The 12241-nt window shown below is 41.0% G+C and overlaps 2 pseudogenes; both read left to right on the top strand.

Annotated features, from left to right (window-relative positions):
• The first annotated feature begins 1718 nt into the window (after window positions 1-1718).
• Window positions 1719-2701, top strand: LOC146628598 (uncharacterized; annotated as a pseudogene).
• Window positions 2702-7530: 4829 nt separating this feature from the next.
• LOC146628597 (sentrin-specific protease 2-like) lies at window positions 7531-10251 on the top strand (annotated as a pseudogene).
• The last annotated feature ends 1990 nt before the right edge of the window (window positions 10252-12241 follow it).

Raw genomic sequence — 12241 nt, 5'->3', positions numbered from 1 at the left:
GTGGGGCTGATGAGGCAAACACAATTTTTTCAGATTTTCATGCCAGTCCTACTGGGGCCCATTGCGGGTAAACAAAAACAAGAGAAGCCATTTCAAAGCGGTTCTACTGGCCAGGGATGTCAGTCGACATCAATAATTGGGTGGGTACTCCAAAACAAACTCTATGTAATTCGACTACAGCTAAATTATTTTAAGAGGAACACAGCAATGTTTCTGTATCTCTCAAAATAAGTTATGTAAACCTTGATCATCAACTATTGTGTTTGTTATTGAATTGCTTTTATTTTTGATTAGGTTTCACAGTGCGCACTTTGCCAGGCAAGTGCTGCAACAATTAAAAAACCAGCAGAATACATTCCGATAAAGGTTAGTCATCGACCATAGCAAATAATCACATTTAATCACACAATGTTTTCATTGCTTAGAAACCTACTGATTATATACTTAAAAAAATTATAACAGTAGACTAGCATTCTGTGTAATTTCAGTATTATTAACTTAACTATGATTTTCTTTTTAAGGTCTCTCAGCCATTTGAACTGGTTGGGATGGACCTCATTGGAATACTTACTGAAACCAACAATGGACATCAATACATATGTGTTTTTATTGATTATTTTACAAAATGGCCACAAGCATACCCTTTAAAGTCAAAATCAGCCGGGGAAGTGACAAACTGTCTCATAAAATTCGTCCACCAGTTCGAAGCCCCGAAAAGGATTCTTACTGACCAAGGCAAAGAATTTGTCAATTCTGTAAGTACTTTAGTCTTTGGCAAAAATATGTGAACTCATATTTGAATAATTTTTTGAAAATGGTTAATTTTCTGGTCTTTATAAATCTGTTGTTGAGATATTAGTATGACAGCTGTTTATTTAAATTCTTATTGTAATGTGCTTATAGCCAGTGTATATAACTTTCTTTTGCAGCTCAACAAAAGGGTTTGTGGACTGTTAAAAATTAAAAGAAGCCTCTGCTCCCCCTATCACCCTCAAACGAATGGGCTGGTGGAGAAAATGAATGGCACCATCCAGAGGTAAATTCTTGGAGTACATGTTATACATTTATGGGGGTTCCCTTCAAACAAAACATTAATGCATGACATTAAACTATTAAAAAATGTAAATGATCTTTCATATGAATGTCTTCTATGTGCTTTCATTGTCAGAGCCCTGTGTAAAGTCGTTGGCAACCAACCACAAATGTGGGATGAGTACCTGGATGCTGTAATGTTTGGACTCAGAACTAAAAAACAAGTGACCACCAAATACTCGCCTTACTACCTAATGTTCGGCAGAGAGGCTCGCTATCCTTCCGAAATCCCAGAAGAGTTCATGGTATGTCTTTTTGTCTGTGACAAACTACACGGAAATCCCACACAACGAAACTTTTTTAGTTTTTGAGGCGCAGGCAGATCAGTTTCAATGGATGCTATGTCACCGCCATAAAAGGACAACAACACTGAATATTTCTATGGATTGTTCCACCCCTCAATAACAGTTTTCTTCATGTCCAATCAATCCCAGGATACACTGAAGCTTTGCCAGAAATACATTGTGTCTTAAAACCTTACCAAAGACACTTAATGTAAATTTTCACTGTATTTCTCAGTTCTTTTATGTATTATCTGTGTATCTTACACAAATTATAGTAATAATAGACATGTCTTTTGATTCAAAGGTTGATGAGACTGTAGAAGACATTGTGGGGCAGGAGGAGGTGTCGGAAGACATTCAAAAGCATCAAAAACTGTTGGAACTGGTGAAGGACAACGTGGTCAAAGCTCAGGAAAAAACAAAGGGCAAAATAAAAATGATGAAGAGAGATGTCGTCTTCAAAGTTGGTGACAAAGTTTTAAGAGCTAACATAAGAAGCCAGCAGAGGAAAGGGGGGAAACTTGAAGCAAACTTTTTAGGCCCTTACATTATTACAGCAATCCAAGGTAAAAGTGCAGATCTTCAGGATTCCAATGGGACAATCATTCCAAAAGTAAATATTGACCAACTAAAGTTAAGCAAAGACAGCATGCCAAGAGTGCCACACCGGGGTTTAAAGAAAACAGCAGCCACATTACTAACAGCACAACCAGGTCCAGCAGCACCAGCATCTGCTCTAGCTTCACAGGCTACAGCAGCACCAGTGGCGGTAGCACCAGCACCTCCTCCTAGAGCTACACAGGCTACAGCACCAATGGCATCACTTACATCACTACCAGTTCAAACTAAACATCCATTTCCAGTTCCACAAGGAACCAGAGTCAGGAGCAACAGCACAGAAAGACAACGAACCACCAGAACCAGCCACAAGTGCTACAGCACCAGAACACGCTACAGCTCTACAAACCGAATCCAAAACAGCAGCCGACCCAGCCTCAAAGACCATAACAGCAGACCAGGCCTCACAGACCACAACGGCAGCAGACCCAGCCTCACAAACCACAACAGCAGACCAGGCCTCACAGACCACAACGGCAGACCCGACCACAACAGCAGACCCAGCCTCACAGACCACAACAGCAGCAGACCCAGCCTCACAGACCACAACAGCAGCAGACCCAGCCTCACAAACCACAACAGCAGACCCAGCCTCACAGACCACAGCTCCAAATGCTACAACCACACAAGCCTCAGCTCCACAGATTACAGCCCAGCAATCTACAGCACAAACCATAGAACCAACAATTGCAGAGAAATGTAAATAAATATAATATTTTTTTATTTTTTTAAAAAGGACTTTTGTTCCTATGACAGTGTTTGTTTCAGTACTCTGTAGATCATGGCATAGGAAATTTTACACCTTTAAAAAGATTTTGTTAAGATAAGATAAGATAAGATAAGATAGAACTTTATTAATCCCTCGGGTGGGTTCCTCTGGGAAATTCGACTTCCAAAAAAAGCACAGCAACGACCGAAGTTACAGTTACAGAACTGTTATATATATATATACACAGACACACACACACACACACACACATATATAAATACAGAGACAAATATAAATAAAATATACAAAGGGGATAAATAGAATAAATAGGAATAAAAAATAAAAATACAAGTGAATTGCACATTTCAAGTATTGAGTCTATTGCACTGTTGACTATTTACAAAAAGTATTGCACAAGGTATTGTACAGTGAGGTGCAGAGGCACTGCAGCTTAGTTGTTCCCCCCTCCTTTGTCCTCCTGTTTCCCCTCCCTCTCCCCTCCAGAGAGGAGTTAAACAGTCTGATGGCGTGTGGGACAAAGGAGTTTTTAAGTCTGTTAGTTCTTGTCTTGGGGAGAAGCAACCTGTCACTGAACAGACTCTTCTGATTGTTTATGGCCGTGTGCAGAGGATGCCCAGCATTGTCCATAATGTCCATCAGTTTCTTTAATGTCCTTTTCTCTGCCACTGTCACCAGAGTGTCCAGCTTCATGCCGACCACAGAGCTAGCCCTCCTGATCAGTTTCTCCAGCCTGGATGAGTCCCTCTTTGCTGTGCTGCTCCCCCAGCACACCACAGCATAGAAAAGTACTCCAGCAACCACTGACTGGTAAAACATCCTCAGGAGCTTCCTGCAGATGTTAAAAGACCTCAGCCTCCTGAGGAAGTACAGTCGGCTTTGGGCTTTTTTATACAGGTGCTCTGTGTTGCATGACCAGTCCAGTTTATTGTCCACCCACAGCCCGAGGTACTTGTACTTGTTGACCACCTCCACCTCCTCCCCCTCTATCTGAACTGGCAGTGGACCTTCTCTGGACCTCCCGAAGTCCACAACCAGTTCCTTAGTCTTTGAGGTGTTGAGTTGCAGGTGGTTTGTGTGACTCCATGCGACAAAGTTCCTCACCAGACTTCTGTACTCCTCTTCCTGATCATCCCAGATACACCCCATGATGGCCGTGTCATCTGCAAACTTCTGAATATGGCATAATTCAGAGTTGTAGCAGAAGTCAGAGGTGTACAGGGTGAAGAGAAGAGGGGACAGCACAGTTCCCTGTGGTGCTCCTGTGCTGCTGACCACTGTGTCAGACGTGATGTCCTTCAGCCTGACGTACTGTGGTCTGTCGGTGAGGTAGTCGGAGATCCAAGCCACCAGGCAGGGGTCCACCTCCATCCTGTTCAGTTTTTCCTGAAGCATACAGGGCCGGATGGTATTAAAGGCACTGGAAAAGTCAAGAAACAGGATCCTGACCGTGCCTTTTCCCCCATCCAGGTGTGAGTGGGCTCTGTGTAGGAGGTACAGGATGGCATCCTCCACTCCGACACCCACCTTGTATGCAAACTGTAGTGGGTCCTGGGCATGGGTTGTACCTGTGGTCGGAGGAGGTTGAGGAAGAGCCGCTCTAGAGTCTTCATAAGATGTGACGTCAGTGCCACCGGTCGGAAGTCATTCAGCTCATTGGGCCGGTTCTTTTTGGGGACCGGGACGATGCAGGATGTCTTCCATAGGGCGGGCACTCTCCCCAGTCGCAGACTGAGGTTGAAGACTCGTTGTAGCGGCTCCCCAAGTTCAGCAGCACACGCCTTAAGCATCCTAGGACACACCTTGTCTGGGCCTGCTGCCTTTCTGGGGCGAAGCTTCCTCAGTTGCCTCCTGACCTGATCCACTGTGACACTGGGAGATGTTTGGGAGGAGGGGAGGGGGGGGGAGATGTCTTGCTGCTGAGAGAGGGATTGGAGGAGGGGGGTGTCATGGTGTCAGGAAGGGGGGGAAGCGAGGGAGGCAGGAGAGTGGGGAGAGGACTCTGTAGTGAAGGTGAGGGTGAGGGTGGGGGGGTTGTGGGCTGGTCAAACCTGTTGAAGAAGTTGTTGAGTTCGTTTGCCTTCTCCACAGTCCCCCCCACTGTGCTTTTCTTGGTGTTGTGGCCTGTGATGGTTTTCACACCATTCCAGACCTCCCTCATATTGTTCCTCTCCAACTTCTGCTCCACCTTCCTCCTGTAGGTGTCCTTTGCTTCCCTCAGGCAGCGTTTCACCTCCCGCTGTGCTGCTTTCATCTCCTCCTTCACTTTGCTCCTGAAAGCCTTCTTCTTCATGTTGAGGACAGCTTTGACTTCCTGTGTTACCCACGGTTTGTTATTAGGATAACACCGTACCGTCTTAGCAGGGGCGACTGTGTCCACACAAAAGTTGAGGTAGTCTGTAAGACAGTGTGTCGCCCCCTCTATGTCCTCACCATGTGGGCTCAGGAGCACATCCCAGTCTGTGGTGTCATAGCAGTCTCTCAGAGCATCCTCCTTTTCTGGGGTCCATCTCCGGATGGAGCGCGTTGTGACAGGCTGCCTTTGGACGAGGGGTGTGTATTGTGGCTGTAGGTAAACCAGGTTGTGGTGTGACTTCCCTAGTGGGGGGAGGGGGGTGGCTCTGTATGCATCTCTCACATTAGCATACAGTAGGTCAATTGTCCTGTTGCTCCTTGTGGGACAATTCACAAACTGGTGAAAAGCAGCCAGAGTAGAATCCAGTGTGGCATGGTTAAAGTCTCCAGATATAATAATGAAAGCCTCGGGGTTTTGTGTCTGAAGTCTTGCTGTGACTGTGTGTATTTTCTCACAGGCAGCTGTTGCGTCGGCCCTCGGAGGGATGTAAACACACACACAGATCACATGACTGAACTCCCGAGGTAGATAATATGGCCGCAAGCTAACAGCTAGCAGCTCCAGGTCCGGACGGCATACCGAAACTTTAACGGAGACGTGTCCAGGGTTACAGTATCTGTTGTTAACGTAGACAATGAGTCCCCCACCTCTGCTTTTTCCGCTGGCCTGCGTGTCCCTATCGGCTCTCACGGATGTGAAACCGCATAGGTCTACGTTAGCCTGCGGCGTTAGCTCGGTTAGCCACGTCTCCGTGAAGATAAACAAGCTGCACTCACGGTATAGTCTGTGGTTGTTCAGAGCGCACAGTTCGTCAATCTTATTCTGTAACGAGTTCACGTTGCCCATGATCACTGTCGGGATTGATGGTTTGAATCGCCTCCGGTGATCCGCTCTCCTCGCTCCAGCTTTGCAGCCTCTGTAGCTCCTCTTTAGCTCGGCCGGGATGTTGTGTCGCATGCCAGTCTGTCCCTTTGTTTTTAGTGCCAGCAGCTCCGCTCTCGAATAAATGAAGGAGCTGGTTCCAGAAGTTTTGAAAAGTGCATTATCCATCTTGTATCGCTATATCTAAGAGGTATAAGTAGAGGAAGGTGAAAAAAACTTTGAAAAACCTAGTCTAAAAAAGTTAAAGTTAAGAAAAAAGGTGCGGTGTTGCAGAGCTACTTGGAAAGGCTGCCGTCACTCCAGCGCCATCTTGTTAGGTATATTTCCTAACAGAATATTTAAATTTAACAATATGTTAATGCTTTAAAAAAACATTCATGGGGCAAAACATTATAGAAAACTTGTAAAAGGATGTAAGCCACATGTGTAAAATTACACAAATGAAAAAGTGAGTCCTTCAAAACTGTGAATCTTTCTTTTGTTGTTGTGTAACCCAGAATGTTCATGATTGATATTGTACATCTGATGTACACTAAGAGTGAAAAGTTTGGACACACCTTCATTTTAATGTTGCTTCTTAATTTCCTTGTCTATTTTGTAGATTCATTGTTGATTAGAACTCGAGGCATCAAAACTATGAATGGACACATATGGAGCACTAACCCTAACACAAATGATGTAGTAAACCAAAAAGTATGAAAGAACCAAAAATATATTTTATATATTAGATTCTTCAAATTAGCCACCCTTTGCTTTGATCACTGCTTTGCACACTCTAGGCCTTCTGTCAGTGAGCTTCATGGGGTAGTCACCTAAGATGATTGTCACTGCATGAAAAGCATGAACACACAGAAAAACACTGAATGGGAAGGTGTGTCCCAAATTTTGACTAGTAGTGTATGTTCTTCATTTTCTTCTTTTCCAAAATTGCTGTCATATATGCTGCTAGTGACATAGAATGCCCACTACAAGAAGTATATTAATGTTGTGATGATGACTGCCTGCCAGCAACAGTTCGAAAGATCAAATACTCTTTAAGACGCTGCTTTTAACAGCCCAAAAATTGACACTCTATTTTACAGATAATAAAACTAGTTTTGGAGGAGAAAAATAAAATTTTTCCAGAAAAGATTATAGTAAAGGCCACAGGTGCAAGCCTTGAGCCTGAGTATTTTAAAATATAGTCATGTAGCTGCAACTAAACATAATTTTAAAAAATTGTTGTAATAGGTGTTTCTGCTGGAAAAAAGATATGATAGGGGGCAAGAGCATTTCTATTGTTATGTATTTAAATTTATTTTCTTTTATTAATATGAATTTATTTAAATTTCTTTGTAGAACATTGTAAGTGTAACTTTACCCCCAAATAAAAGCAAATTTAAGTTCTCCTTTTTTTTTTTTTACAAAATACAATGTTAAACCATGTGCCCATTTTATCAGCGTCTTAAAAGTATTTACCCTGAAACACGTCTTTTGTCAGACAACTACATAAGAAATTATGCATTTGAAATTTTGATTTACATTTAGTCCTGCTGACTTATCTCTTTTTCTCATTACTTTTTGTAGATATAATGGATGCCTGGGCTGGAAAGAGTCCTCACATTCTACTCTCCAGAATTGGTGCTTACAAATTATTCTACTGGGATATCCAACAAATTGGTCCAGACATGGAGTTGGAAAGTGAGGTACAGTGATCTTTACTGACAACAATGCAACTATCAGTGTTTTATTCATTGACAACAGTTAACAAATGTTTACATTTTGTATTCGCAGTCTATTAATGCATATCTTGAGATCATGGTGAGACAATGCAATCGTCATAATTCAGCAAAAGCAGCATTCATTGATTCATTTTCAATGACTGCCATTTGGAAGAGAAAAGCTCCAAGACTCAAGGTAGGTATCTCTAGAAAGAATCTTGTGTGTATTGTTTAAGTACCTCTGATCATATCCACATCCAGATTTAGATTGGATAACAGCTTATGCAGAAAGAATAAATTGAGACTGGGGTTAGTAGATGTGGATAGTTTATTAGACTTGACAGTTCTCTTTTGTTCTCTGCTTGTCTGGTTTCCTCCTCTTTTTGTACACACTCCAATCAATGCTTGATTTGAGATTTTCAAACATTTGGGCTAATATCTCTTTTGAAATCATCAACACTGCTTCATCTCTTTAATAGGTACCTTTTTATTATCAAGTGATTCTTACGTCACTGTTAAAGAGGCTTAAGAAAGCATTAAACATTATTCTGCAGATGGTAAAAGGATCGCATTGAAAATGATTGAAAATGAACTCCATGTCCAAAAAAAATCCTTAGAAAGACCTTTATTAGTCTTGGAGGAAGTAATGTGCAAAACCACTTATAAAAAATATAAGATAGTCCAGCTTCTTGCACAGGTTAAAGAAATGAGGGGTGAATCATGGCTGTCGCACAGTACTTTATATATAATATATCATAAATTGCTTTAATAAAAAAGGACTCTAAACAACATGTTATTGCATTTCTTTCTGAAGTGAATATTTTTATTGTTTTGTTTCAATTTAAGATCAAACCCATGGAGCATGAAGTCATTCTGGGAATTGTAAATGAACATCATCACTGGACATTAGTGGTAAAAAAATAATTGCATTTACAATATTCATCAAATCAGTTTTATAAGACAAATGCATGGCATGCAGATAATCTTAACTCTTGAATTATTACATGTAATTCTCCACATAATTTTACTGTAGGTCATTTACTAACAAGAAAAGAAGTCACTGTATCTTGATCCACTCGGAGAAACTAAACAAGGTATCCAAAATTGTTTGGAATCAACAAGGTAAGGATAAATGTTGAAATTTATTTTGACCCTTTATTAAACGCTTTGTTGCTGTTGTTATTTATGTGTTTATTATGACAATTATAAGTATGATGTCAATCAAAAAAAATTAAAAAAAAATTGGCACTCAAAATTAAAAAAATAGCAGCAACAGGTTTGAATTTTTGTGGTGGCCTTCTGATATTGTGGTGTTATGGGTTAATTTTGCCTTTAAAGAGAAGTCTCCCCATGTTTCAATGTTTATTTGAGGACATGATGTCTGTATGAGATGATGTTTTTACATTAGAAAATATAGCATGGGGAGAATAATGTTTAGTAGTTGCATAAAGTGTTGCGGAGGTTTAGCACTAAAACATCAGACAAATGTCTTAAATAATTTCACATAGGTTATACATGTGTGAATTTCATCTTTGCTCCTCCTCCACATCTCTTCAAAGTGTACTGTGTAAGTGATTGATTTCTATATCATGGGCGGAAACGGGGAAAAAAGCAGAAGTAATTGTCCACGGAAATGCGTTGTAGACTTTTAAAAAGTAATGATTTTAACAAAACAGTGTGGTCAGTTCTTAACTTGATGTTCAACAGACACTTAAGCTCTCCATACTGTTCACCTTCTTGTGTCACCAAAATTTTAAAACATGTTATTTGTTTTTATTGTACTTGTCTTTCATTCATGCGAAAAAAAGGATGCAACGTCTCAAGATGGACTTGTGACACAGTCAAACACCCAAAACAAGTGGACGCTACCTCATGTGGAGTCTTTGCATTGAAAGTACGAGTCTTAACCGTAATACATACATATATACGAGAATATTGGAAATGTTGTGTTGTAATAAATGTTAATGACAGGAAAAGGAATATAAGATAATTACACAATAAAAGAAAGAACTTGATTCACAGGAAACAAATTACTATAAAATAACATTTACGATATTAGCCTATTTAGTCATCTTCGAATCTCTTTTTCAGTTTGCTGAAAAGATCTTGCGAAAAGAGTCAATAGACTTTCTGTCTACAAAAAAGGCCATAAACACACACAGGCTGCAAATTGCCACCACTCTTCTCCTAGAGACAGGTAACTCATTTTCCACCATGTTCTCACATCATGAATATTTTCATCATGATGGCTGTAGAAACAAACCATATAGTTGTTTGAATGAAGTAATAAGTGCAGTAGGTAGTATACTCTATGTGCTATTTTTTCACTTTTTAAAACAGATGACTTGACAAACATCTGTCATTTCTGCGGGGAAGAAGAGCATGAAACTGACAACAAATAGGTAATGACATCAAGAAAGACTGCTAAATGTTATGATCAATTCCCATAAATGAAATTTTAACATTGGGATTTGTAATTATTTATTTTTTTACAGATTCAGTGTGAGATGTGTTTGCGGTGGTTCCACCAGCTCTGCGTGAAAAGCCCACCACCAGAAGATGTGTTTATTTGTCTTGCTTGTACATAGTTGACACTAAAGGTCCACAGCTAGTGTTCTTATGGCACACATTGTCGAGAACACATATCTACATATATAGATGTAGATGTTAAATTAAAAAGTCTAAAAAACCAAATGGTCTCCAAAGTTACTGTAGTTATTAGTTATACTGTTATTTATTTTGCAAATAAACTCTTTCGTGATAGCAACGCCAAGGTGCATTATTGATGGGGGGGGGGGGGGCACACATTTTGGCAGCCGATGCCATACAGCCTGATAAAATCTGTATCCCTCCATAACTTTTGCTGTGAATAAGACATGGTCTCCAAAGTTACTGTACTTATTGGTTATACTGTGACTTATTTGGCAAATATACCCTTTGTGATGGCAAAGGCAATATGGATTACAGATGGGGGGGCACACATTTTGGCAGCCGATGCCACACAGCCTGATAAAATCTGTATCCCTCCATAACTTTTGCTGTGAATGAGACATGGTCTCCAAAGTTACTGTACTTATTGGTTATACTGTGACCTATTTGGCAAATATACCCTTTGTGATGGCAAAGGCAATATGGATTACAGATGGGGGGGGCACACATTTTGGCAGCCGATGCCACACAGCCTGATAAAATCTGTATCCCTCCATAACTTTTGCTGTGAATAAGACATCTTCTCCAAAGTTACTGTACTTATTGGTTATACTGAGATTGATTTTGCAAATAAACTCATTCGTGATAGCTTCGCTACAAAGTGTAAACCGAGTGTAAATTCACTGGAGAGCGACGTGTTTCCATGATCGCATCTGGTTTTACAGTATTATAGTATCAAAGTCTTTTTCTAGACAAAGTATTCCCAGCAGGTTATTTCAGTGTACATTATAAGGTAAACTGTCTTCCACACGGCACATTACAATATCCATCCATTCGCTTCCGCTTATCCTTTTCAGGGTCGCGGGGGGCGCTGGAGCCTATCCCAGCTGTCATCGGGCGAAAGGTGGGGTACACCCTGGACAGGTCGCCAGTCTGTCGCAGGGCCAACACACAGGGACAGACAACCATTGACACTCGCATTCACACCTAGTGACAATTTGTATTATCCAATTAACCTATCCCCACAAGGTGCATGTCTTTGGACTGTGGGAGGAAGCCGGAGTACCCGGAGGGAACCCACGCAAACACGGGGAGAACATGCAAACTCCACACAGAAAGACCCCGGCCTGATGGTGGAATTGAACTCAGGACCTTCTTGCTGTGCGGCAACAGTGCTAACCACCGTGCCACCGTGCTACACGAAACTAATATTAAATTCATCGAGTCTGCTGTTTTCCAGCTTTTACTCTTTATCGCGTCGACTGCAGATCAGTGACAAGTAGCGTACAGAACGGAGCTGGGCAAGTGGCTCCTCCTACTTTGCGCGCTCCCGTGAATGGGGAAACAATTTTTGACGGGGGTAACTACCGGCTTCTTCCCGTCAGATGCGTGGAGGCAAAGGTGACAGAGCTGTTGCAGGTGTGTATTGGCAAACATTTGCTTTTCCCGTTTTAATGCATTTTTTAACACCAACTAACTTATGCAACTTAGATGCTGATTACTGTGAGCCAGAGCCATAGTGTTGTTGTGCACTGAACAGAACGGAATTGGTGAGTTTGAACTTTTAATTTACTGTTTGTATTGCTACCAGCTGACGCTAATTGGCTGCTGCCGGTGTTGTGCCAAAAAGTGATTGTCTGCCAAAAACTGATTTCCAGTGTTTCTGTGTATTTTTTATGTGTAATATTTTTACGTATGTTCGTAAATAGACTTCGGTGAACAGGGGATACAAAGGGGTTACATAAAGAATTAAAAAAATTATGTTTTTTAAGTATCTTTACAACTTGTACTTACATTATAACCAATCCGGTCCTTTATCCCCACTTAAAATATTTTTACAGAACTATTGTAATATTTGCTGCCATTTCTGCTGTCCTGTTGGGCAACTTACTCTTACAAAATACATTTTTAATGTTAATGAGATTTTTTTTAC

Source organism: Diplotaxodon limnothrissa, linkage group LG7 (assembly GCF_057381915.1).
Source record: "Diplotaxodon limnothrissa isolate DT_005_m linkage group LG7, D_limnothrissa_male_GT1.1, whole genome shotgun sequence".
NCBI classification, from domain to species: Eukaryota; Metazoa; Chordata; class Actinopteri; order Cichliformes; family Cichlidae; genus Diplotaxodon; species Diplotaxodon limnothrissa.
The sequence above is the reverse complement of the archived record's forward strand: the minus strand, read 5'-3'. Positions and strand labels throughout refer to the sequence as shown.